We start from the raw sequence: 22,309 nt of genomic DNA on the forward strand, positions 1-22,309 counted from the left end.
TTATACGATATTCTCTGGTGCTGTCTGGAGGCGAATTTGGAACCGCAGCCGCCTGTTTCTCTGGTGTGGCGGTCTTGTTCGCTCACAGTTATCTCCTTTTATCTTCTATCATACATATAGGCTACAGCCCTCCCTCGTTGCCCACTACATGAGATTTCGATGTACGGATGTTCTGTTTTTATTTCTTGGAAGTGCGTGATTCGCACCCGAATCAGCGGTATACGGTGTGATGGCGCCCCGTGTTGCAGAAGAAGGTAACTGCGAAAGGAGTTACAGAGGACGCAGTGTCGTCGATGGCCGACAGATGGCAGCATGCGACTTCCCGTGTTAAGCTTTGATATAGGGAATATGCCGGTGAAACGGAATAAACAGCGCGAAAAAGATGTATAAGGGCTCCATTGTGTATAATATGGACACTGAAATTCTGATGCCTTTTTATAGTAAATTATAAATGTCGAACGGAGGAGAAAGTTTAGCGTAAAAATAAAATTTTTGAATCTCTTGTGTTTACGTTTCGAGAAAGTAACGGTATGTTAATAATCGCTTCCATTCTGTGAAACAAAATATATACGTTATTTAACAGTTCTACACACGGCTAACGAATGTGCTTTCCATAAACCGAACTGCCGCTACCGCTTCTGGTTCGTCATGTAAACGCTATCATATCGACTCCCGAAACCTGGTCACCGATGCCGGATTTCTTGCTGTATTTCGAAGGGAAACAACACCACCACAATATTCCATCAATTTACCGTTTTAAGCACATTCATTTTATCGAAGAATTGAGACTGCGGTCAGCACCCTTGTCGTGTCATGTCTGATAATGTGTAACGGTGCAGGATGGCGAACCCCCCCCCCCCCCCCATCCAACCAACACTGCTTACGTTTGCGTTTTCTCACACACGTCAGTGACTGACTACCAAAAGGGACGCCACTCGAACGCCAGCACGGGTTACACAAAATCGTAAAACCAGCGTCGCATTCGCATAATGACACGGTACTGGCGTCGGGCACTTTTAATCGCGGTTGCAGATCGTAGCAAGACAGAAGCTGAGTTTATTTTTCCGTTAATTCTGCGTCTGCTGCAGCCCACAGAGCTTTGTCGCTGCCTCAGTGGCCTATTGTTGGTGCCGGCCCTCCAAAATGTCGGCAGTTTATAACTCGCGAACAATGGCGGTGTTAAGGAGGAAATGAAAACGGGAAAAAATGATAGTATATGCACAACCGCCACTCAAACTTTACATTTTTCGGCGTTAAAAATAAACCTTTAAACGATAAACAACGTCGGTGGGGCACACATAACTGTACGTAGTCCATATAAACCCTCATTTAGAGTTGGGCCTTCCACACACAAAATCGCAAAAGTTATCGTTCTGTCCAATCGAAATTACGCATCGTATTCTTCAATGACAACTGGTACTCACTTCCACCGCCCTGTAGCAAATGATTGTCTGCTATATTAAACACTGCCCGCACATAAAAGCATTTCAATATTTTCGCAATAGTAATTGACGAGCTACAAAGATTTATCGTCTTGTTACTGCTTAATTATCATGTCGGCATTCACAAACGTTATGTGAGCTTCGAGCACCGGTTTGTTAACAAGGATTGATAATGTTTTATCGCTCTGCAACAGCGGCTGAAACTCGTATGCAGACGTAGAAGCCGAATCGCAAAAGTCGTCGTTCGTTCCAACAGAAACTACCTATATCATACTGGTCGCTAGAAAATGATATTAACTTATATAAGCGAGACTAATTTCCATAGCCGTTGTCTTCGCAAAGCTGAATGTTTCGTAAACTCATCATCATAATTAGTTCAGAGGCTTTCGTTTCTTCAGCAATACGTAAATGAACAATTACAGACTTGGAACCGTGCCGAAACTTTCGTTACAAATGGGAACGGAGTGTGTCGCAGCGACATTGCTCAGACACTCGCTTTCGGCGTTCTTCGCCGGATTAGCCGCGAATAACAAACCGAGGTTCGCGCGAATCTCTGCGTCGCCTCTTTGTGGACCAGCCGACTACAGCCGTGCTGGCAAACAAGGTGTCGATGTCTGCGACGCTGCTTCCACCACGGGTTAAAAGTTATCAAGTCTAGGAGAGCGTCTGCAGCTTCCCAGCAGCCGCCGTGTCGCTACAAGTTACTGCTGTACACCCTCGTCCCTGCGGCCTGTCTTCTCACGGAACACATGTTCCTTGGTTTTACCTGAATATAAATAACGTAAATAATGTTGCCAAAACACTACGGCGAATATTTACATTTATTACTAACTGTTTTCTCGCATTATCGTCCTAAGCATATTCAGGTTTCTTAATACCCTCACTGCTTTCACACGTGTTTGTGGCCGCCGGCAATCAAACGCGCCATTAGCAGTGCAGGAAACTCACCGTCGTCAATTCAGCATCGGAGACAAATTTGCTTACCGAGAAAGCAACTTGTGAAGGTTTACATCTACTCTACAGCTGACACAGCTTGGCCTGTTGTTGGCCACACTAAGAGAAGACATGTAGCAGTCGAAAAAGACCGTCGTTTTACGAAGTTAAAGAATTTCGAGGGCATACGTTTTGTTTGGCTCTAGCTTCAATACACTCTAAAATCGTCTCAGAGGTGTTTATGTTACCGTCTGCAACTCTGTAGCTTATATATAATTAATCTGGCCTAAACCTGTGTTTTAGGAACTGACTGCTTGAGATGTTTTGCTTAATTTGGCACCTTCCATTGCGACGTTGTGCTGTGGCCCTTTACATATTCGGCCACACACTAAAAGAGTGTTACAATTGTCGTGATGGTAATGGATAGAGAACGAGTTGTTGTTATTATCGTGCGTAGCTGTGCAGTCTCTTTGCGACAGGACTTCATTAACTAGAGACCACGGCCGGCGTTACTTGCTCGTACACCACAGTGACGTCATAACATCCACACTCGCGTCTCATTCATTACGGCTGCGCACTGCCACGTGTGCTAGCCCTGAAATCGGGCGAGCCCGGCCTCTTTGCGTCTCACCAGAATAACACGGCAACTACTCTAAAAAGAGCCATGCATTTCTGGACAGACGATTTTTTCCATTTAATACAACTTTTCTTTTACTACACACTTGGAAAGCGTGTAATCGGCGGATATCTGTCCGATCGTGACTAACTCACGGGCTACAAGCGCAAAACTTGTACCCCTCACGGCTTTGTGTTCGCCTCGACAAACGGATTACGTGACGTCTGTTGCCAACATGCTGATTTTATTCCTGCAGCGTCTTCATATCTCGAAATTCTACCGTAGTCGGTTCCACATTCTTGGTATATATTAAAACAATCCGCGATTTATTTGAATGACCACGAATACAGATGTTGTCATTTTTATTTCCTCTTCTTAAACGTACCATTCGTCGCGGTTCAACAGCGACATCGCAAAGCTGTACCACAGATCGGCGCCATTTGTATATGTACACACTCTCTCGAAGCGATTGCCCAATACGGGACAAACACAACTGCCACGACATTTGCGATGATACAATTGTTCTCTACTATTCGAATCTCCGATTTCCCAGTAATATACTTGCGTAGGGGAGCGTATCTGGTACTCAGTCCGTTTCTGTGATCGTCAAGTAGTGGGACAGGTACTATTTATTACATTGAGCAGGCTCTGCAAACGGATCTGCCAATAGCAGTTCCGTCTTATCACGCAACCTCTGCGATATGGATCCTGGAAATGTGCTTATAGCCAGAGCCAGCCTCTCGCTTAGTGGCGAGGGCCACGGCAAACAGTGGCCGGAGACAAGACACCCCCTGACTCTGTGCACAGCCGTGTGGGTGGGTTTGTAGTCTTTGACAAGTTTTGTCGCCGTGCCTAAACGCCTAAAGCTTTTTGGTGAAATGTGTTTGCAACAGTGTCCATCTCGCACTTGTTTCCACAACGAGCGTAATCCTGATCGCTCGAGAAACCACCTGCGAACGCTTCAATGGCCGAGCACGTGACTTTTGAACGTTGCTCTACTTCCAATCTCCTCTTCACCCTCCACCACATCTCTGCCAGGAAGCCGTACTCTCCACTACTTGTTAATGTCTCCACCGCGTATTACGCAAAGACTGATAAGTCTGCTTCGTGAAGGACATCTGCATAGCAGAGACCCCGCGTGTAATAATTATGAAGCCCGGGACATCGACGTTTGCTCACTCTAGCAAAGTCGATTACTGTTTAACGTGTAACCACATGATTAAAACTGTTTCCGAAATTTTCCTCCCCTGAATGTTGTTTTCCGTGTAGTCGTCGTCTCTGTCGTACCGTTCATCCCGACTGCTCAGTGCAAACATGGAAACTTGCTGCAGGTGTCAGATACCTACACGGAGGACCTGAGGCAAATTTCACGACATTTCAGTACAGTGAAAACCGTAAATAGAATATAGTTCGCCTCTGCCAGGAGAACAAATCAGGGCAACTCGGTCTCGTGGGTTACTGTGTCGCAGGTATATATCGAGATACGGAGAGCAGTTGATATCACGCTATTCATCGGTCTCTGAGTCATCACTTCCACATCACAGAAACTATAAAATTAATTCATCTCTATGATAGGAGCAATGCGACCAACGCCATTAAAAGTTGTGTTTCATTTTCAGTCCATAGGGAACTGACCAATGGTGCATTGTCTCTCTCGTTCCATTAATACCGACGCTGTAGGGGCTCATAATATGTTGCCCCATAATAATGTGCCAGACGCTTTTCTCACCACATTTATACATTTACTACTTGCTGAAACGTTTCGCATCTTCTTTCACGTACTTGCCGTCCACTAAATTTTATAGTTGTATATCGCTACCAACGCGTTCCGTCATTTTGTCGTTTCCAGCACTTTCCATGGAGTCGTGACAGTTCGACTATTATGTCACTTGCTTACTTAATTAAGTGGTGACTCATTTTTCATTTACTTTGATCTTTTTAAGACATCTTCAAGTATTAAATATGGACATGCGATTGTCTTCATTTCTAAGGAAATATTGTGTGGTACGTCGTCTAAGTATGATGAACGTGTATGTCATGTTTTAAAGTTTTCTTGTTCTCATCCTGAAGACTGGTTAGTCCAAAGACTGTGTTCACCCGTACATTTTCTATAAATTGCCTTTCATTTTGGGTAAAGAGGTCCCCATGTCAGATTTTAATTACACTCCCGTAGCGCCGAAATTACGCATTTGCGGCTCTCACTTGCGGCACTCAAATTCCTACGATTCGTACTGTCTTTCCGCCCTGCACTTTTGGTCAAATTGTTTTTCCGCACCCTGTACAACATTCCTGGATGGCAAACGTCGCTCAGCCAGCACCGCTTAAATTATTCACTTTTTGCAGACGCTGCACGTATCTCACTGAATGACACCCAGCCAGGTTGACCGCCTACATTCCGCCACGCCACTGGAAAGCCAGCACGCGATCCTCAAAATCACCAAACCAGCACCAGATTCGCACGGTGACACCGTACTTATTGCAAGCACACTCAGAGATTAATCGCAAACGCAGGTCGTAGTGTGCAGAAGCCGAGCTTGTCTCTCCGTTAATTCTGCGTCTCCTGCAGACCACAGAGCTCTGTCGCTGCATCCGCGGTCGATTGTTGCTGTTGGCGCCACGGGGTGATGGCAGTTAGATTCAGGCTTTCTCCGGAGTAACTGGGATGCTGTTAAAGGAATGAAAACAGGAAGGAGTTACGAAAGCGGCAACTGGCAGTCAAACAGTGCGTTTCTGTTAATTTAATGCGATGACAATTTTGAACGATAATGTTCGTGATGCGATTGAGTTACCAGCAATTACAGAAACCCAGGTTTTATGTTGCGTCCACCACAGACAAACTCACTGAACATATCGTCCCTGCCACGTTCCTACGAACTACGCACAACTGAGCCTGTAATTCATGACGAAGTTTACTATTAATTTTACTAGTCCCGTATTTTTCATAGGTAAAGATTGAGCAAAATGCTCACACGTGATACAAGTGTTACGTCTATCATGCAACCGTGGAGGAGACAATTGCTCCAGCCAGAGCAGAAATGCCCTTCGTGTCATTTATATTTTTCTTTATAAACTGAACATTTAGTAACAGGGCGAGCCCAATAACATACTGCTTAGTGTGAATAAATGTTTCAGTTTTTTGAGCAACCGTGATAAACAGGAACAAAATACTAAGACTCGGCCACAGATGTCCGCCATCATAGGGCTGCAGTGGCAGCTGAGTCGCTCCCCGAGTCTTAATGGCGGCCACAGCGGCTGAGGCGCCACGTCGCTCCCCTGCCTCCGTAGAGCACGCGCGACGTGTCTCGCTGCATCCAATCATTTATTTATCTTTATCGAGCGTTTCGATACTTTCTCACCCTTGTTGCTGACTTTCCTCATTCTACACTCAGTGAACGTCAATCATTTTTGATTGTACATTTCAAAGGTGCCCCACTATTACCGGCTACATCTTTACTGGTATTAGGCGCATAACATATCTTTATAATTCATATGCAAATTCCGATCTTCCACGAAAAAGACACATTCAATCCGTGTAGCTGCTTAAGAGAAACATTGGAGTCTCTCCCTACTCGAGCCAGCGAACTAATGTCCAAAACTGTGAGCACAGCATAATGCTGCGTCTGCCGCCAGTTGTCAGATGCATTCCAGTATCCTGTCCCACTCACTGACCAGTTACGCCGATTGTAATCTGTCACACGGTGCCATATCGCCGCCCACAGATTGCTGGATACTCTTCCTACCTACCAGAACTTGCCCGGCCTTTGCCTCCCGCTACTGTTGATGTTCAGATTTTCCGTTTCAAGATCCGCCAGGTAGTCCGTCGCACTCGACACCTGATTCGCGACCGCTTTCTCTGAAGACTGCCGCCGGTTGTTACTTCAGCTCTTTCTCCATTCACATGATGTATCTTCCAGCGCCGCACCTAACTGCTTATGTGTCTTGTTCTGCATGCATCGAAATGTGCCCTGTCACTGAGGAACTAAATAAAAATTAAGGCCGCGTATTATATTAAGTAGTTGAAAAGTACGCTTGGCAGGGAATACACTTGCACCTGACATTGAAATCAATTTTTTTCCTCTCACGAAAAAAGAAAAGATGTTCCTGTTTGAGTTGGAACGTGACGAAAAAAAAAACTTTATTTATTTCCATTTTTTTCATAGGACATAGAAAATATAAACTTATTTTATGTTTTAATATGTTACCACTTATTTGAAAGCGCTGACCAACGCCTCGCTCGAGAACGAAAACCATCTAGAATTTATTCTACACCGCCTGATTGCGCTATACGATATTCTCTGGGGCTGTGTGGAGGCGGATTTGGAATCGCTGCCGCTGCCGCCTGTTTTTCCGATGTGGCTGTCTCGTCCGCTCACAGTCATCACATTTTACTTTCTGTCATACAAACACGCTACAGCCTTCCCTCGTTGCCCAGAAGAGATTTCGATGTACAGATGTTCTGTTTTTATTTCTTGAAAGTGCGTGAATCGCACCCCAACCAGCGGTATCGAAAGACACATTCTGATGGCGCCCCGTGTTGCAGAATAAGTCAACTGCGAAAGGAGGACGCAGTGTAGTCGATAGCATGCGACTTGCCGTGTTTAGCTTTGATATACCGAATAAGAAGTTGGAAAGGAATAAACAGCGTGAAAAAGAGTATGTTTACGGGCGGCATTGTGTCACTCAACGATCAAGGACCTTGTATATAGTAATGGATCTTGTTGCAGAAAATTATAAATGTCGAACGAAGGAGAAATGTTAGGCGTAAAAATAAAATCTTTGTTTCTCTGTGTTTCCGCTTCGAAAAAGAAACTGTATGTTAATGATCGCTTTCATTGTGTCAAACAAAATATAAAACGTTATTTAACAGTGCTAGAGACGGCTACCGAATGTGCTTTTCATAAACCGAATCTGCCACTACCGCTGCTGGTCCGACATGTAAACGCTATCACATCGATTCCCGAAACATGGTCACCGATGCCGGATTTCGTACTGTATTTTGAAGCGAGAAAAAACACCACAGCATTCCATCATTTTACGGTTTTAAGCACTTTAATTTTATCGAAGAATTGAGACTGCGGTCAGCACCCTTGTCGTGTCATGTCCGATAATGTGTAACGGTGCAGGATGTCAAAACCCCGCCCAACCGCCACTGCTTACGTTTGCATTTTTTCACACACGTCACAGACTACCAAAAGGGACGCAACCCGAACGCCAGCACGGGTTACACAAACTCGTAAAACCAGCGTCGCATTCGCATAATGACACGGTACTGACGTTGGGCATTTTTAATCGCGCGTGCAGATCGTAGAAAGACAGAGGCTGAGGTTATTTTTCCGTTAATTCTGCGTCTCCCGCGGCCCACACAGCATTGTCGCTGTCTAAGCGACTGATTGTTGCTGCTGGCGCTCCACAATGTCGGCAGTTTTAACTTTCGCGCGCATAATGGCGGTTTTATGGAGAAAATGAAAAAGGAAAAGGGATAGTAAGTGCACAAGCGTCAGTCAAACTTTACATTTATGGAAGTTATAAGCGAGTAAACCTTTAAGCGATAAATAACGTCAATGGAACCCACATGACTATTTAATCTATATAAACCCACATTTAGAGTTAGGCCCTTCAGACATAAACTCGCAAAAGTTATCGTTCTGTCCAATCGAAATTACGCATCGTATTCTTCAATGAAAAATACCACTGACTTCCAGTAATCACTTGTGGCGTCATGCTTGCATAACACTTCCACCTCCCTACAGCAAACTATTGTGCTATATTACACACTCTGTTCGCATTTGAAAGCATTTCAGTATTTTCGCAATAGTAATGGACGAGCTATAAAGATTCAACGCTTCTTCCTTCTTACTTATCTTGTCGGCATTCACATACATAATGTGAGTGCCGAGCAGCGATTTGTTCACGTGGAGAGCCAATGATTTACTGCTCTGAAACAGCGGCTAAAACTCGTATGCAGACGTGGACAGTAACAATCTATCGTAATCGTCACCAGGAAATGATACGAACTGATGTAATCGACAATAATTTCCATAATCGTTCTCTTTCCAAAGCTAAATGTTTCGTACACTCATCATCGTAATTAGTTCGGAGGTTTTCGTTTCTTCAGCAGTACATAAACGAACAATTACAAAGAGGTGAACTTTTGAAATGTCGCGAAAGCAGTACTGCGCCGAAAATTTCGTTACAACTGCGAACGGAGTGTGTCGCAGCGGCATTCTGGACACAAATGCTGTCGGCGTGTTTGGCGCGTTAGATTTGAATAAGAAATCAAGATTCGGACGAATCTCTCCATCGCCTCTCTCTGCACCAGCCGGCTGCAACCGTGCTGCCAAAGAAGGCGTCGATGTCTGCGGCGCTGCTTCCCCCCCATGCTCCAATCGCAACCAAGTCGGGAAAATCCTCTGCTGCCTCTAAAGGAAAGACGGTAGCCGCGGTGCCGGCGCAAGTTTCTGCTCTACGTTCCCATCTCTTGCGGCCTGCCTTTCCACGGAACTGATGAACCTTGGTTTTACGTCAATATAAATAACGCAACTAATTTTACCTAAAATACTACAGCGAATATTTACATTTATTGCTAACTGTTTTATCGCATTATCGTCCAAAGCATATTCAGGTTTCGTAATACCCTCTCTGTTTTCACATGTGTTTTTGGCCGTGGGCAAGCAAATTGCACCATTAGCAGAGCAGGAAACTCACCACCGTAAAACCAGAGCCGAATTTGCTTACCTGGAAAGCTGCCTATGACATTATGTACTCTGGAACCGACACAGCTTGGTCTGTTATTGGCCACGCTAAGAAAATACATTTGGCACTCGAAAAGTTCCGTCGTTTTAGGAAGTTAAGGAATTTCAAGAGCATACTTTTCGTTTGTCTCTGGCTTTAGTACACTCTTAGAAACATCTCAGTGGTGGGTACGTAACCGTTTGCAACTCTGTCGCTTACATGTATTTACTCAGGCCTTACTTGTGTTGTAAGGTCTGACTGCTTGACATGTTTTCCCAGATGGATGATTTTCTGAAGAGGTGATTGTTTCCGTTTAGTACGACACTTTTTTTTCTAGTGTATGTGTTAACCCTCTTTGAAAGCGTGCAAATGGCGGATGTCTGGCCGATCGTTTTTAAGTCACTGGGCTACAAGCGCAAACCTTATACTCCTTATGCTTTCAAAATTCTAACGTGGTCTGTTTCACATTCTTGGTATATAGTTAAACAATTCCGTAATGTTTTAGGAAAAACCACGAAAATAAAAGTTGTCATTATTTATACCCTCTTGTTAAACGTGCCATTCGTCGTGTTTCAACAGACGGCGTCGCAAAGCTGTACCACACATCTGTGCGATTTGTATTCCTAGATACTCTCTCGAAGTCATTGCCCAATATGGGACAAACACGTCTGCGGGACATTTGCGATGATAGAATCGTTCTCTAGTATTCGAATCTTCGATTTCTCCGTAATATACTTACATTAGGAAGCGTATCTGGTACCCAGTCCGTTTCTGTGAACGTCAAATACAGTAGTAGACATCTTCAACTTTTGTAGTCCTGTCTTCCTCAGTTGCGTGTAATATTACGGTATATTGATAATTTTTACTTATGGACCGTCTGACAGTCGGCAACAGAAGCCAAACCATTGCATTGAAACAAGCGTTCTGTTCATAATGCTGCGGAATGTGGGAAAAAAACCGCAAATTCGCATTCGTAAGAAGAAGAACACCGAAAATGCAACAGGAGCGTAATATGTAAGAAATCGTCCACTGATGATGTCTTGCAGATAATAAAGGCGAAACGCGTAAGGCACTAAAATTGTGTTTTATTCAGTTGCTGTCAGACGGTCGATAAGTAAAAATCATCAATATACCGTCAAATAGTAGGAGTGCTACTACATAGTACGTAGGGCAGTATTTGCAAACCGATCTGCCAGTAGCAGTTCTGTCTTATCACGCAAACACTGCGATATGGATCCTGGAAATGTGCCAACAGCCACAGCCAGCCTCTCGCTCAGTGGCGAGGGCTGCGCCAAACAGTGGCCGGAGGCAAGACACCCCCTGACTCGGCGCACAGCGGTCTGAATGGGTGTTCAGTCTTTGAGAAGTTTTGCCGCCGTGCGTAAACGCCAAACGCTTTTTGGTGAGATGTGTTTGCAGCAGTGCCCATCTCGCGCTTCTTTCCGCAACGAGCGTAATCCTCATCGTTTAATAAATCAGCTACGTACGCTCCAGTGGCCGAGCACGAGGCTTTTGGACATCCCTTTACGTGCAATCTGCTCCTCACCTTCCCCCATATCACGACTCCACTGGCGTCTGCCAGCATTCCGTACTCTCCACTACTTGTTAATGTTTCCTCTTCATACTACACAAAATGACAAGTTCGCTTCGTCAAGGGCAGCTCCATTGCAGAGAGATGTGTGTAAAAATTATGAATCTCTGGACATCGACGTTTGTTCATCCTATCAAAGCCGATTAATGTTTAACATGCAACCTTATCATTAGAGAGAAATGGTTTCCCAAATTTTCCTCACCTGAATGTTGTTTCCCGTGTAGTCGTCGTCTCTGTCGTACCGTTCATCTTAACTGCCGAATACAAACATGGAAAATCGCAGCAGGTGTCAGATACCTTGACGGAAGACCAGAGGCAAAATTCACCACGTTTGAGTACAGTCAAAAACGTAAATAAATTGAATGTGGTTTGCCTCTGATCGGAAGAAGAAATGAGGGCTACTTGGTTCCATAGGTTAACGTGTGGGGGGAGTTGATATGACGGTATTCATCGGTCTCTGTCATCACTTCCACGTCACAGAAGCTGTAAAAATACTTTACTTACGATGATAGGAGCAATGGGAACAACACAGTTAAAAATCGTGTTTTATTTTCAGTGCTTTGGGAACCGTCCACCGGTGCACTGTCCCTCGTTTCATGAATACCGATGCTGCAGGGGCTCGTATGTTGCTCCATAGTAACGTCACGGAGGCTATTGTCACGACATTTATACATTCGCCACTTCAGTTGAGGACTTTTTGTGATCAAGAAACGTACTTTACATCTTACATTCTAGCTACATGGTTAAACGTATCGCATTTTTTCTATTAAATTTTAAGGTTGTGTATCGGTACCAGCGCATTCCGTCATTTTGCCGTTTCCAGCACTTTCTATGGACTCCTGAGAAGTTGACCATCATTCTGCCATGTCTTGTCTCACGTATACAGTGTGTGAGAAAACAGTCTGACCCAAAGTGTAGGGCAGAAAGACAGCATTAAAAAAAGCAATCCGAGTATAGGAACTAGAAATGGCTGTCGAATATTTACAGCGCTATGCCAGCATGAAAACGGTGGGCAGTTTGAACATTTGCTGCGACATACTTAACGCTAAGTAAGTGGTGGATCACGTTTCCTTTACTTTGTCCTCTTGAAGACATGTTGAAATATAAAACATGGACATGTGATTGTCTTTATTTCTAAAGAAATGTTGTCTAGAACGTCGGCTAAGTATTACACAGGTGTATGTGATGCTTTGAGTTTTTCTTGTTATCGTCCTGAGAGTGGTTAGTCCATAGACTGTGATTACACTTACATTTTGTGTGAATTATCTTTCATTTTGAGTAAAGACGTCCACGTGTCAGATTTTAATTACGTTCCTGTAGCTCCCAAAATACGAATTTTCGACCCCGAGTTGTTGTACTCAAACTACTAAGTTTCACACTGTCTTTCCGCCCTACACCTTTGGTCAAATCGTTTCTCCGGACCCTGTATAACGATGCTGGATGGCGAAACCCTGCTCAACCAGCACTGCTTAAATTGTCCACTTTTAACGTACGCTACACTGAATGACTCCCACCCCGGTCGTCCGCCCATATTGCGTCGCGTCACTGGAAAGCCAGCACGCGACACACAAAATCAGGAAACCAGCATCAGATCTGCATAATTACTCTGTACTGATTGTCAGCACATTTAGACGTTAGTCACAAATACATATAGTAGTAATGTAGAAGCTGGATTTATTTTTCTGTTAATTTTCCGTCTCCTGCAACCGACAGAGCTTTGTCGCTGCGTCAGAGACCAATTGTTGCTGCCAGCACCGCGGAATGTTGGCAGTTTTAACTCTCCCGCGAGTAATGGCGCTTTTCTGAAATAAGCGAAAACGGGAGAAAAATTCAGATGCAAGTGTTCATCACCGAAATGAGAGTGAATCCCTACTTGACGCATGTCTACCCACAGCCAGAACTCGCGTAGGTGTGTGTCCTTCCCCACGTGTGAATCACACTCCTAGTCGCTGGCCAGTTGTACCACTGTAACGCAGCCGGACTGTGCTGTTTCGTACTCGGCACATTCGTGGATGGCCTTCTGTCACAGCTGCCTCCAGCTGATGTTACGCTACACCCCGGAGAAGGAGGCGATCGAGTCAAAAAATCTCCCGGTAAACATGTAAGGAAATCGTAAAGAAGCACCGTCAAAACGTTTTTATCCAAGCCAAATAACTCAATGATGCTGTCTTATTATGCTGACGTGGATGACACGCGTTGTGCGGAATATGCGAAGCGGTTAGAGCTGGAACGTATTTGCACTCCACCGTTTTGATGACGTATAATGGGTAGAAAAATTGCTCTAGAGTCAAGGCCAAGTCTTAGTCGGGTACGTAGAATTAGCGAATATGTTCACACCAGACATCGTTTATGATGATGTAATTAGGAAGTGGACAGCATCGTCGGCTTTGTATCGATGTGAAATTAAAACTGAGTGTGAGAGCCTGTATTACTTCCTGCCTACGTGCCTAGCCGTTCGCCTTGTGTTTCTACGAATTGCATTCGTTAAATGGTAACAGATAGAAAAGCATTTGTCGAGGGCCTTTACACACTGCACACGACAGGAAGACGACCACATTCAAATCAACAATTAATTCACTGGAAAGGCAAAGAAAAGGAAAAAGGTTGCGCCAGCGGTATTATTTTGTCGTGTAGCTGGGTGGCGGCTACCGCGAGAACGAAGGCCGCCACAACTTTGGTTTACGGTGCCCGAATGCGTTGTATGCTCCTCGCCGGCGTATGTGAAACTGTGAACACACACCACGTTTCATAGGTTCGACCATAGAAATACTCACATACACGGAGCATTCGTCCATCCTTGCCGTGTTCAAGTTGGAAGCCAAATGGATTAGACGGTTACATTATCTGTAACTGGAATCAAGTACTGACTTCAACAGCTGATCTTTTTGTATTAATGGCACACATCTACCAATTCAGTTAACCTACTTTTCCAAACATTCGCGACGTTAATGCGGTAACTATCCTTGTTACGTTTGGCCACGTGGAACGACAGCAAACGTTTCAAACAATGTCCTGTCATCTCCTTATTTTCACAAATGGCACACTTACAGTAATGCGAGCAATTCCTGTTATTGTTGCACTGTGGCTCATTTAGCTGGCCGCTTCCACAGAATCGGTTGGCGGGATGCATATAGTTTTGTGGCCATTCCTGACGACTACGTCTCATGTGTGGCATTATGCTATAAGAAGTGACATCCGTAACGCCCTATTTTTAGACGGAATAAAAAGCTACGACTTGTGCTTGATCTAGTACAGATGCAGACACAATATCGAGATAAGAAGCGTGTTGTACCAGAAAACGTTGCTTGTAGAGTAAATTCATAACACTGGGTTAGAGATTAACATTCTGTCGTGTCAAAAATTCTGGCCATTCGTAGAGTTTGTCATTTGGGTTGAAAGTCTCCCTTTTGAAAGAGTGTCCAAACATTCCTCAGTGATCTGTCAGTGGGCAAACTGTAACGACTTTTGTTTCACGTGTCTTTGTGATGGTCGGCAAGCGCGGGAACTCATCGCTGTCAGCCCAGCCCTAGAAACGCATATGCAGATGTGTAGACATACTGTGGAAAATTTACATATGTTCCATACACATGGCGTTCCATGATACACAACCGTGACGTTATAACATCCACACTCCCGTCCTGTTTATTACGGGAGATTGTCACAACCCACATATGCAGCCCCTACCTCATCCCCTGTTCACCAAGACGATACGTTCAGTGTTCCAAAAGATTCCTCCGTGTTAACGTTGTAGTTGCATCTTCCTCCGCAAAGTAGTTCTGCGACATCTCACACATTCCGACCACGTGTCAAATCAATATCAGAGTTGCCTTGATGACGACACAGAGTAAATTACTCATTAATATCTGCTTCTACAAAACGCTTTGTGCACTCTCCGTCGTGTTTAAATGGTCCTTACTAGAAGACTGTAGTAGAAACTGGCGCCAGTCATACATGTACGTAATCTTTGAAAACTGTGACCCAATTACAGGAAACACAGTTGCCGTACTAGAACCACTGCCTACTACTAGAAGTTTTAATTTGTCATTGATACACTGACTTTGGCGTAACAAAGCGTCTGTCGCATGAATAATGCATACTACGGCACTTCTGTTTCTTCCAGACCGATGCCTCGACGTAAACATCGAAACTTCCAGTTGCTATTAAAGTTTTGGAGCCAGTGAAGATGTGGTTCTGGAGGAAGTATTTTGCTGCTTTCAGTTTAGTCAGTATTGGTAACATCTGCAGCTACTTTGCCTTCTGGTCAGAAGAAACTGATAGCACCTCTTACTTCCGGCAGATTATACTTTACCGTTCCTGCACGTACAACCACCACGTCACACAGCGTGTGTTACTCTTGTGCCGTAGCTTTATAGTGAGAGCAGAAAGGAAAAAAAAGACAGCTGATATCAGTATATGTAACGAAGTCATTCATTTCTGTGTACGTTATTCACCTCTCGCTGTGTGCCCTGCTCTGTTTGGGAAAGGAGGAAGCGTCGGTAGCAAACTTTTGTCAACGGCTGAATCTGGAGGTCGTCCGTACTAGCGAGGCGATGAAGGCATTTGCGAACTAGGGGTAAATGTGTTTAATTTTTTTTATATCATCTCATAGGTGAATAGACCGAATCAGCATAGTGTGGTCTCCCCTAATCCACAGAAGATACGATAAGAAATGTTACGTTCTTCCGATTAATCTACAGCTAAGAAAAACTTTCAACTTCTCATCGTAATCGCAGTTCCTTCCAGTTCACCGCCCTGTAATTCGTCAGAATCAGATAAACGGACAATTCAAATGACGCAGTGTTTACAATAAACTGTTGCGAAAACAGCTGTGCGCCTAAAATTCCGTTACAACGGGGAACGGAGTCGCTCGCGACGGCATTCTTGCGTCAGACGCTGCCCGTGCTCTTGCCGAGTTAAACTTTTGTATCTGTTCAGGATTACTTTAGAAAGATTCGTCTCCTGTCGTCGTGCTGCCAGACGAGGTGTCGACGTCTGCGACGCTGCTCCCCCACGTCCGGACGCAAATGATTCGACCGACTGCTCCGTAGAGTAGCCGCTGCACAAATTGAATTTTTTTTTGGGAAATCTGGTTTTTGCGGCACCTCTGACGACAGAAAAATGTGAAGCCCTTTTCTTATACAAAAGATTGTCTGTATTCCTATATTTTTTGTTGGTACCAGTACTCTAAATATTTTTACGTAAAACGCTAGGCAAAGTATTACACTTAGATGAGGCAAGTGGCAAACGAGGGAAAATGTTATAAATATGGCGCGCTTCCCAGAATTGACTGTTCCCTTCGCTTCAGTTGCGTTACACATGTTCAGGTCTGGGGAGGGCGTCTCTTGCAGGTACACTACGGATACGTCGCAACATCGACACTCGCGACTCATTCATTACCGACGATCCTGCACTGGCAAACACGCCACGCCTGTAATCTAGTGACCCTGGCCTCACATTCTTATTACTAAAGTACTGAAGAAACAATTTTTTTCCATTTCAGTGTGTCTCATTTTTGCTCTACTATACGCTTAATACACCTTGAAAACGTAAAAGGCGGACATCTTTCCGACTGGTTTCAACTCTGCTAGCTACAGCTGCCAACTAATATAATTATTAATCTCTCTGTCTGGTGATTGTGCAAAAGGATCGCGCGAGTCGAGTAGACGCCATGTTTACATCGCTGTGACGTCTTCTTTCCGGAAGTGGTGCTGTGGTCTCCTGTACATTCCGGTCGTGTATAAAAACAGGCCAGTACCCGTCTTCTTGACAATATGGAAACACGTAAAGTTATCCTTTTTGTCACCTGTTGTCAAGTATGCTGTCCATTCTCTATCCTGTTTGAATAGTGGGTACCACAAAGCCGTAAAAAAAATAAGTGCGCAACCTGTATCTACACTTAGTTCACAGCCGTGCACCAGTAAACGTAACTTTTGTCGCTGAATACGGCACCTTCCAGCGCTTTAACGGACGTGGATACTTCTGAACACCCGTTTACGTGCAACATCCTGCTGCTCCCCATGTTTTCACCGGCGTCCGTAACAAGTCCGTACCCTCCACCATTTGTTAGTGTCTCCTCTCGATATTAGGGAAACACCGAAAAGTTCGCTGTACCGAGGATAGTTGCACTGCAGACGCTATGAGCGTAAATGTTATGAAGCTCGCAAAATAGAGGCTTCTTCGGACTAACGTTTCATACGCAGACGTGACTAGAGAAAACCAGTTGCCCAAAGTTTCGTCCTGTGAATGTTGTCCACATGTTTCAGATGTTTATTGAAATACAAAGAGAAGTTAATATCGCCGTATTCAACAGCCTCTGAGTCATCAGTACCGAATCACAGACGATAAAAAAGAGTACCGCCATTACTCACGTTGATGGTAACAATGCGACCAACGCAGTTAAAAATTTTGCCTCGTTTTCAATGCTTTGGCAATTGACCGACGGTGCATAGTCTTTGCTTTCATTAATATTGACTCTGTGCGGTCTCACGTGTTGCCCCATAATAGCGTGACTGATACGCTTGTCACGACACTTGTACATTTACTACTTTACCTGAGGACATTTTGTAATCAAGAAACGTATTTCACATCTATCTCCTTAGCGCCTTTGTTAAACTTATCATAGTTATCATCCACTGAATTTTAAAGTTACAAACTGCTACCAACGCATTCCGTCATTTTGCCGTTTTTCACACTTTCCATCAAAGATTAAGTGTACTGGACTCTAGAGAATTCGACCAACCCTCTGTCACGCCTCGTCTGGCATATGCAGGGTGCGGAAACACAATTTGACCAAAAGTGTAGGGCACATCGGCGGCATCAAATGAAAGAATCTCAATATAGAAGCCAGAGGCCGCACGTGAATATTTAAGGCGCTATGTCAGCATGACAACGGTGGTCGGTTTGAACATCTGCTACAGATAATTATGTTAATTAAGTGGATGCTTATCCGTCATTCATTTTGGCTCTTTTATGAGATATTGAAAAACGAAACATGGTGCGTCAGCCAAGTCCGATACACGTGTGATACTTTAAATTTATCCTGTTCTTCAAATATTCCGTTTAGGTATACACGTTTTGCAAATGCAGATCGTAGTAATATAGAAGCCGAGTTTATCTCTCCGTTAATTCTTCATCTCTTGCAGACGACAGAGCTCTGTCGGTGCATCAGCGGTCGATTGTTGCTGTAGGCGCCACGGAAAGATGGCAGTTAGATTCTGACTTTCTCTGGAGTAACTGGGGTTCTATTAAAGAAATGAAAACAGAAAGAAGTAACGAACGCGGCAGCTAGCAGTCAGACAGCACTTTTCTTTTAGTTAATGCGACGACAATTTTAAAAGATAAAGAGTTTTATCTATTAAAAAAATCAAAGTTTAAAGTTACGCTCGCAACGGACAAACTCACTAAAAGTTATCGTCCTTGCCACATTTCATTTTACACTCAACTGAATCAGACTATTTCTTATGAGCTACACATAATTAAGCCTGTAATTCATGACGAAGTTGACTGTTACTATTCCTACTGTTGTACCTTCCTTACGTAACGAACGAGCAAAACGCTCACATGAGATAGTAGTCTTGAGTCTAGCACGCTATCGCCCAGGAAACAATACCCCCAGGCAGAGCATTTCCTGTTCCGACACATGAATGATTTTTTGTAATTCATATGTGACCTTCCAAACTGAATTACGTAGGCCTACTACATTGCGTGAATGAATGCGGCAGTTTTCTCGGCAACAACGATAAACAAGCAAAAAAATAGAAAGACTTGGCTATAGATGTCTGCCATGATAGGGCTGTCGTGACAGCCGAGTCTTCCGTGACGTCTTAGTGGTGACGACAGCGGCTGAGGGGCGTTTAGAGACGGCAGCAGACCACACTGACGTGTGACGTCACTTGGCAACCAAGTCTTCTTGTATCCGCTGCAATTAATCATTTATTTTTATCGATCATCTCATAGGTATACATTTTCGGTAAATTAACCATCATTTGGTGCCAAGATGCCCGTGTGTGAGATTTTAATTACGTTCCGGTACCGCTGAAAATGTGCAATTGCGACGCCTAAATGCTATTCTCAAATTTCTGTTTCATGCAGCGCTTCCAGGCTACACTTTTCATCATATATTTTCTATGTACCCTGTACAACGATACGGGATGGCAATCTTGGCTGAATCAGCACTGCTTAAATTTTTAATTTTTTACGTACACTGCACATGTGTCATTCAATGACTCCCACGCCGATCGTCCACCTATATTTTGCTACGTCACTGGAACGCTGGCACGCGACACACAAACCGTGAAACCAGCATCAGCTCCTCATAACTACACTGTACAGAGTGGGAGCAAATTTAAAAGTTAATCACAAATGTAGACAGTAGTAATGTAGCAGCTGAATTTCTTTCTCTGCTAGTCTTCCGTCTCCTGCAGCCGACAGGGCTTTGTCGCTGCCTCACTGACTGATTGTTGCTGCTACCACGAGGATCGGTGTCAATTTTAGCTCTCCCGCGAGTAATGGCGGTTTTCTGAGATAAATGAAAACGGGAGGAAAATATATATGCAAGTGTTCGTCATCGAAACGATAGTGAATCCCTAATTGGCACAGCGACTTAATTTTTAAATATTTAGGAACAGCAGAATCTTGCGTTGCCCGCCAATTGCGAGATGCGTGTCCATTCCCACACGTGAATCACACTCCTAGTCGCTGGCAGTTGTACCATTGTAATGCATTCGGAGTGTGCTGTTTCGCACTCCGCACCTACATGGATAGCCTTCTGTCTCATCTGATCTTACCCTGCACTCCTGAGAAGGAGGAGATTCCGTGAGTAAATCTTCCCGGAAACACGTATACTAATCGTCAAAAAATACGGTCGAAACGTTTTTATCCAAGCCAATTACTGCATGTGATACTTTTATTATGCTCACTTGCATGACATGCGTTGTGCGGAGTATGCGTAGCGGTAAGGGACGGAGCTCCACGGTTTTGAAGACGTATCATGGCTAGAAAAATTCCTCTCGAGTCAAGGCGAAACCTTAAACACGTACATAGGATTAGCAGATATGTCGTCACCACCCATCGATTGTCAAGACATAATAAAGAAGTTGACAGCGTCGTGTGTTTCGTATCGACGCGGATTATAAACGCGGTGTCAGAACATGTTTTACTTCGTACAATGTGTCCAGCTGTTGTCCTTCCGTTTCTACAGATTGCGTTCGTATCTGGTAACGGATAAGAAAAAAGATGTGTCGTCAGCTTTTACACACTGCATATGTGAAGACGAGAACCGCAGTGAAGGTCACAACTAATTTACTGGAAAGGCGATAAAAACAAAAAACAAAAAATCTTCTGTCCGCGATATTACTCTGTCATGTCGCCGGAGAGCAATGACCGCGAGAACGAAAGTCATCGAGGCTTTATTTTACGGCGCCTGACTGCGTTATACGCTGCTCTTTGGCGCATGCGGACACACACCACGTTTCAAAATGGTTCAAATGGCTCTGAGCACTATGGGACTCAACTGCTGAGGTCATAAGTCCCCTAGAACTACTTAAACCTAACTAACCTAAGGACACCACACACATCCATTCCCGAGGCAGGATTCGAACCTGCGACCGTAGCGGTCGCGCGGTTCCAGACTGTAGCGCCTAGAACCGCTGGGCCACTTCGGCCGGCACACCACGTTTCACACCTTAGGCCATAGAGATACACATATTAAGGCACGTGCACATATCCTTACTGTGTTGGGGTTCGAAACCAAGGCAGTTGCAGTATTTATAAAAATTTCATTCTGCAGTATTTATACGTAGAATCAAGGACTGATTTCTACAACTGGTCTCCTTGTTGTATTAGTATCACAGACGTAGTAATGAAGTTGAGCTAATTTCCCCAAGACTCGCAGTGTTAATCCGATAACTGTCCTTATTGCAGTTGGCCACGAGAAACGACATCAAACGTTCCAAACACTGCCCTGACAATTCTTTATTTTCACAAACGACAGAATACAGGAATACGACGAATTGCTGTTCTTGTTGGAATGTGGCTCATTTAGCTGGCCGCTTCTACAGAATCGGTTTGGCGGGGAGCATATAGTTTTCTGGCCGTTTCATCGGGAGTACGTGTGAGGTGTGTTGTTATGCTTTAAGAACTGACATCCGTGATGTCCGAATTTACACAGAATACGAGGCTATGATCCCTGCATACTCCAGTACAGATACAGACACAGTATCGAGATATGAAGCGTGATGTACCGAATACGTCACTCATGGAAGACATTAATATACCGAGTCAGAGATTAACATCCTGTCGTCTCAAAATCTTCGCCATTCGTAGCGTTTTAGACCTGACGACCGACACGCATCCCTACTTTCTACCTATGCAACGATTCTGAAGCAGGTTTGGTGCGTAGCTTGTGGTGTCAGTTGGGTTAAATTTCTCCCTTTCTAAAGAGAGTGTCCAAACATTCCTCAGTGCTCCGCCACGGGGCAGACTGTAACGACTTTTGTTTCACGTGTGTTTGAGACGGTCTGCAAGCACTTGCATAGTAAGCAGCGCTGATAATTCACTGCCGTCCACCCAGCCCGGGAAACGCACAATACGCAGATGTAGGCACCTACTTTGGAAAGCGTACGCACATTCTGTACTCATCGCGGCAGGCCCCGTCACGTGGTACACAACCGTGACGTCACAACACGGACACACTCGCCCTGTTTATCTCGGCCGACTCTGCAGCGCCATACGTGCAGCCCCTGCCGTCGACCGAGCTCGGCCTTACAGTATTCTTACTAAGACGATACGTTTAGTTCAAATGGCTCTGAGCACTATGGGACTTAACATCTATGGTCATCAGTCCCCTAGAACTTAGAACTACTTAAACCTAACTAACCTAAGGACATCACCCAACACCCAGCCATCACGAGGCAGAGAAAATACCTGACCCCGCCGGGAATCGAACCCGGGAACCCGGGCGTGGGAAGCGAGAACGCTACCGCATGACCACGAGAT

The sequence above is a fragment of the Schistocerca cancellata genome, unplaced genomic scaffold, assembly GCF_023864275.1.
Source record: "Schistocerca cancellata isolate TAMUIC-IGC-003103 unplaced genomic scaffold, iqSchCanc2.1 HiC_scaffold_1150, whole genome shotgun sequence".
Classification (NCBI taxonomy): domain Eukaryota; kingdom Metazoa; phylum Arthropoda; class Insecta; order Orthoptera; family Acrididae; genus Schistocerca; species Schistocerca cancellata.